The sequence below is a fragment of the Epinephelus moara genome, chromosome 16 (assembly GCF_006386435.1).
Source record: "Epinephelus moara isolate mb chromosome 16, YSFRI_EMoa_1.0, whole genome shotgun sequence".
In the NCBI taxonomy this organism is placed as follows: Eukaryota; Metazoa; Chordata; class Actinopteri; order Perciformes; family Serranidae; genus Epinephelus; species Epinephelus moara.
In genome coordinates this window covers 975,531-981,793 of record NC_065521.1, presented here as the reverse complement: position 1 = coordinate 981,793, position 6,263 = coordinate 975,531, and the positions used below count along the sequence as shown (strand labels likewise).

At 44.0% G+C, this 6,263-nt stretch overlaps 1 protein-coding gene across 8 annotated transcripts in view; it reads left to right on the top strand.

Moving 5' to 3' along the window:
* Positions 1-6,263, top strand: part of agap1 (ArfGAP with GTPase domain, ankyrin repeat and PH domain 1) — a 193,508-nt gene that overhangs the window by 42,008 nt on the left and 145,237 nt on the right. The window lies entirely within an intron of this gene.

Genomic DNA, 6,263 nt, shown 5'->3' with positions numbered 1-6,263 from the left:
AAGTAGGTTTGTGACCCCTTAAACTGAAGCTAAGTCTGTTTGGGACCCCTTAAACTGAGGCTAAGTCTGTTTGTGACCCCTTAAACTGAAGCTAAGTCTGTTTGGGACCCCTTAAACTGAGGCTAAGTCTGTTTGTGACCCCTTAAACTGAAGCTAAGTCTGTTTGGGACCCCTTAAACTGAGGCAAAGTCTGTTTGTCACCCCTTAAACTGAGGCAAAGTAGGTTTGTGACCCCTTAAACTGAGGCTAAGTCTGTTTGGGACCCCTTAAACTGAGGCTAAGTCTGTTTGTCACCCCTTAAACTGAGGCAAAGTAGGTTTGTGACCCCTTAAACTGAAGCTAAGTCTGTTTGGGACCCCTTAAACTGAGGCAAAGTCTGTTTGTCACCCTTAAACTGAGGCAAAGTAGGTTTGTGACCCCTTAAACTGAGGCACAGTGTGTTTGAGACCCCTTAAATGAGGCAAAGTCTGTTTGTCACCTTTTAAAATGAGGCAAAGTCTACTAATGTCCTCTTTGAATTAAACAAAGTCTGTTTTTGACTCCCTAAAACAATCAAACTCGACTTGTAAAACCCTTAAAATAAATCAAAGTCAATTTTTGACTTTTTCCTTCCTTCCTTCTGCTAATGTTCCCTTTAAATGTAGCAAAGGCTATGTGTTACCATTAAAATCAATCGAACTCTACTCATAAACTCCTTAAAATGAGGCAAAGTCTACTCTTGGACCCCTAAAACTAAGCAGAGTTGAATTATGAGCCCTTCAAATGAAACAAAGTTTACTTGTAGACCCCTAAAATGAAGAAAAGTTGACACATTACTCCTTAAATCCCCTTAAATTTGTAGCAAGGTTTACTCGTAAACCCCTAAAAAATGAACGCAAAGTCTACTAATGATGCCTTAAGGGGTCAGGAGAGTCTACTTGTGACCCCTTAAAACTACTCAAAGTTGACTTCTGACCCTTTAAATGAAGCAAAGTCGACTGGTGACCCCTTCATCAAAGCAAAACCTACTTGTCACCCCTTAAAAGGAACCCTTTAAATGACGTTAAGTTGACTGGTGACCCCATAAAATGAAACAACCCCTTAAGATGAAACAAAGTTTACTTGTAAACCCCTTAACTTAAAGCAGTCTACTCAGCCCTCAGCTCGAGGCCCTTTGTGGGGTCCCAGACCTCAGGTTGGGGCCCACAGCCTTTAACTATGTAGCTGAGGTGGTGTGTAGTCTCTCAGAGTGTGTGTGTGTGTTTGACTCTGCGGGGGAGGGTGGATCACTGAGTGTGTGTTTGTTTTGGACAGCAGGGTGATGTTTGGTCGCAGCGGCAGCAGGTCGGACGCTGCTGTTTGTCTCTGTCCTCTCAGACTCTCGTCAGTCTCAGAGTTAAGTGGATTTATAAAGACCTTAAATAAATGTAGAGGAAGTGTCGGAGCGTCTCACCTCGACACAAAGAGGAAACACAGCTCACATTTTCCAGCAGAGACACGGCGTGGACAGAGAGGACGGGTCTAAAATAGCGGGGACGGAGACAACAGGAAGTGGGAGCTGAAGCACAGTTTGACTTCTTCTATATGAAAACGAAGGTCGGGTCATGAGGCTGCGTTTTAGCTACACACACTCTCTCACACACACACACACACACACACTCGGTTCGGCATCCTCTTTCCGTGGAGAGTGGAAAACATGACAGGAGACAGGAAGTGGGTCTGTTCTGGCAGACGGACAGATGTGATGTTGGAGCTGCAGCAGCAGTTTGACATGTTGACACCTCTGTGGACTCACCGTCAGCCTCCTGATCTGAATCAGAAACCACAGAGTCAGGACTCACTGCGAGTCATTGCTGCACTCGTCCACCAAATATCTCGTAGAAATGATGATGACGTCAAACACAGAACCAACGTCCTGCAGGTTCTCACAGGATTAAGTTCCTCTGCTGTCGATGTTTGGGTCTCATCCTTTTATGGTTAATGGCCTGATGTGACTCTGAAGGTTTAAGGTGACCTAGCTCGCAGTCTAGTGAGCGGTGCCAAAAGTGAAGTTAGGCAACGAAAGTTCGTAGTTGGGTTTAGGAAAAAGTTCAGTGAAAATTCAAAACATTGTAGTTGATGGAAATTTTAAATATTTTGGTCAATGAAAATTTTAGAATTTCAGCCGACGAAAATTCAAAATGTTTAAGTCGACAAAAAATCAAAAATGTTTTAGTCTATGAAAATAAAAAAACATGTTAGTCACCAAACCTTCAACACATTTGAATCGACAAAAATTTAAAACGTTTTAGTCTATGAAAATAAAAAAACATGTTAGTCACCAAACCTTCAACACATTTGAGTCGACAAAAATTTAAAACGTTTTAGTCTATGAAAATTTTTGTATGTCAGCAGACGAAAATTTCAAATGTTTAAGTCGACAAAAAATCAAAAACGTTTTAGTCTATGAAAATAAAAAAACATGTTAGTCACCAAACCTTCAACACATTTGAGTCGACAAAAATTTAAAACGTTTTAGTCTATGAAAATTTTAGAATTTCAGCAGACAAAAATTTAAAACATTTTAGTCAGTTAAAATATAAAGTGTCTTGGTTGACGAAAATTTAAAACGTTTTAGTCTGTGAAAATAAAAAAAACACGTTAGTCACCAAAAGTTCAACACATTATAACCGACAAAAATTCAAAATGTTTTAGTCTATGAAAATTTGAAGCGGTTTAGTCGATGAAAATAAAAAAACATGTTAGTCACAAAAATTCAACACATTTTAGCCGATAAAAATTTAAAATGTCTTTGTTGATGAAAATTCTAAATGTTTTAGTCTATGAAAATTTTAGAATTTCAGCAGACAAAAATTTAAAACATTTTAGTCAATTAAAATATAAAGTGTCTTAGTTGATGAAAATTTGAAATGTTTTAGTCGAATTTATATATTATATTTCTTTCTGTGTTGAATCAACGCCGTAGCTATGACGCAGACCTCCTGTCTGTCTCTGTAAGCTGAAACCATTTCCCTCAGTGGAGACATCTGACTCACTTTATCTTCACACATAAGACACAGTAAGTCATGAAGACAATAAAGCCTCCACACACTGTGTGTGATTTATCCTGGCTGAAATATGAGCAGAGGAAATCTCTGCTAGCTGCTAGGCTAATTTATACAATGTAAAATGCCATAGGCTTGTGCTAATAACATTAGCATGTTGTATTTGTGGGGAAAATGTGTTTAGTATCAGACAGCTGTTTTGTGGTGCTAAAGGACACGTCTGTAGTCCCTGTGTCTTCTGGTTGGTGGTCTCTGGTGACCTCTCCTCAGTCAGGGGGGTCCTCAGGGTCCATGACGGTGGCCTTGGAGGTCCAGTAATGATAGTGGAGGTGGAAGTGACGGGGCACAGGCTTCACATTGTTGGGATTCCTGAGAGGGAGAGGAGGAGGTGACTCAGGTCACATCAGCCTCACGGAGCTGCCAGATAACCATGGAGGCAGACTGTGTGTGTGTGTGTGTGTTGTGGTGAGGCATGCTGGGAAATCAGGCAGCTGTTTATGTTGTTGTTGATACTGTACGTTTGTTTACTCCGACACTGCCCTCCATGACACCTGCGGGCCTCCGTACTGTTGTTTAGGAGGACTCAGACCAGTCGGACAAAATGCTGTCGCTGCACATCACACACACACACACACACACACACACACACACACACACACACACACACAGAGCGTCCAACCCCACCCGTCCCCTCCCCTGACCTCACTGGGTCTTAATGGAGTCTGCTGGTGTGTGTGTGTCTATAGAGAGTCAGTGTACTGTAGGGGAATGTGTGTGTGTGTGTGTGTGTGTGTGCCTGAAAGGGTGTGGATGTGGGTGTGTATTCAGGGTGGAGTGTGCATTACTTCTGCATGGCTGTGGATATAGGTCACACACACACACACACACACACACACACACACACACACACACACACACACACACGGTTGCCAATTACTGCGTCTAGTTTTGCATCCAGTTATCTCGTCTTTCTCTGTGAAAAAAAAGACTTGATATTCCTGACACACACACACACACACACACACACACTCACGTGCACACACACTCTCACGTGCACGCTCTCACGTGCACACACACTCATGAAATGCTCCTCCAGATGAAGCGAGCTGTTTCTTAGTTGAAGCTTTGATCCTCGTCTCTGCTTCCCTTCATACACACACCAAACACACTCTGCACACTCTGCTACACACTGCTACGCACACACACACACACACACACACACACACACACACACACACACACACACACACAATGGGGTATAATAGGGAGAAAATCCTATTAGGAGAGAAATGCTGCAGGGAGCACAGAGATGGAGGGATGATGGAGAGCTGACCCTCCTTTCCTTCCTTCCTTCATTCCTTCCTTCCTTCCTTCCTCCCTTCCTTCCTCTCCTGCTCCTCTCATTCCCTCTGTCCTTGTCCCCTTCTCTCTCACATCCATCCATCCTCTTTTCTTTCTTCCTCTGTTTCCTTTCTGTCTGTTCCCTCCTTGCTTGCGTCTCTTTCCTCCCTCCTTCCTGTCCCGTCTCCTTTTCCCATCCTCTTCTCCCTAGCACGCCTCCTTCCCCCCTTCTTTCCTTCTTGTTTCCTCTCCCCTATCATCCTTGTTGTTCCCCTTGCATCCCCCCTTTCCTCCTTTCCTTCTTCATCCCCTCCTTCAATCTTCCTTCCTTTTCCCTTCACCCTTCCTGTTTTCTTCTTCCTTACATCTTTCCTTCCTCCTGTCCTTCTTTCCTTTTCTCTAGCATCCCTCCTTTCCTGCCTCTTCTTGTTCTTCTTCTCCACTCCCTTCCTTTCCTCTTTCCTTCCTCCCTCTCCTCTACCCAGTCGTTATCCTGGTCTTTCCCCTGGCGTACCTTCTTTCTTTCCTCCTTCCCCTCATCCTTCCTTCCCTCTCTCTCTTCTCATTCAACTCTTTCTTGTTTCCCTACCCTTCTCTACTCCTTCCTTTCCTCTTCCCTTCATCCGTCCTTCCTTCTCTCCTCCCTCTTTTCCTCTATCTTCCCGTTCCTCCTTCCTTTCTTCCTTGTTTCCTTCTGTCCCTTGCATCATGGGAGTTGTAGGCTGCAGTGTGTTTGCAGTCTTGTGAGCCATATTTGGGTCAGTAACACACGTGTTTTAATCAGTCTGTCTTTGACATGAGTCCTCTGACTTCACCGGATGGTTTCAGCCTCACAGTGTCGTCATCAGGGCAGATATTGATCGATTGGTTATTGATTAAAACACAGTGACGTCTCTGTTCTGAACCAACATGTCCGACGACTAAGTTAAAACAACTTTTGTTCTGCGTCTGAGCGACTTTGTTCCTGTGATGAGTTCTAATCGTCTGAGTAAAGTAAAACAAATGTCACACACACACACACACACACACACACACACACTGCGTACTGTCAGTGAAGCAGAAAGACTCACACACACTCCTGCAGCAGTTTAAGGGTGTGTGTGTGTGTTACACAGGAATGTGCTACTTCACTGCTTCCAACGGCTTGTTCAAATAAGGGAGCACATCCCTCTAAACCACACACACACACACACACACACACACGCTCGCCACAAGCTCCAATTTGGGTCTGAAGAGGAAGTATGGAGGAGGAGGAGGAGGGTGAAGACGAAGGGCACACATGCTCTTTGACCCCAGAACAACCTCTGCCACTGAGGTGACACAGCAGCCGGCTAATAAGCACAGAGACCAGTGAGTGTGTGTGTGTGTGTGTGTGTGTGTGTGTGTGTGTGTGTGTGTGTGTGTGTGTGTGGAGGCACTGCACATTTATATTCACACATTGATATTCATTTATGCTCTGCACACTCACACTGGAGTCAAAGCTCCGCGACAAACTTGACAAATTTAAAGGAAAACTGTGCGACCAAATAAAAATAAAAAATAAAACTAAATTAGATAAAACTTTTCACACATCAAAGACAACAATGTGTGTGTGTGTGTGTGTGTGTGTGTGTGTGTCATCCGTATGTCCCATAATCCACCTCTGGCCGAGCCGATGTTGGCGTGCCAGAGGAGCGTCACTGGACCCCCTCGCTGCTCTAAGCTCTTACATAAGGCTCAAATCCATCTGAGGGCAGATGACAAGGACGCTCACTGACGCAACACACACACACACACACACACACACATACACACACACACATGCTGAAGCCTTTGATACCCAGCATCAGCACCAGAGTCGAGATTTCAAAAAGCAGGGCGGCATTATGATGTAAGCGTGCTGAAACACACACTGGGCAG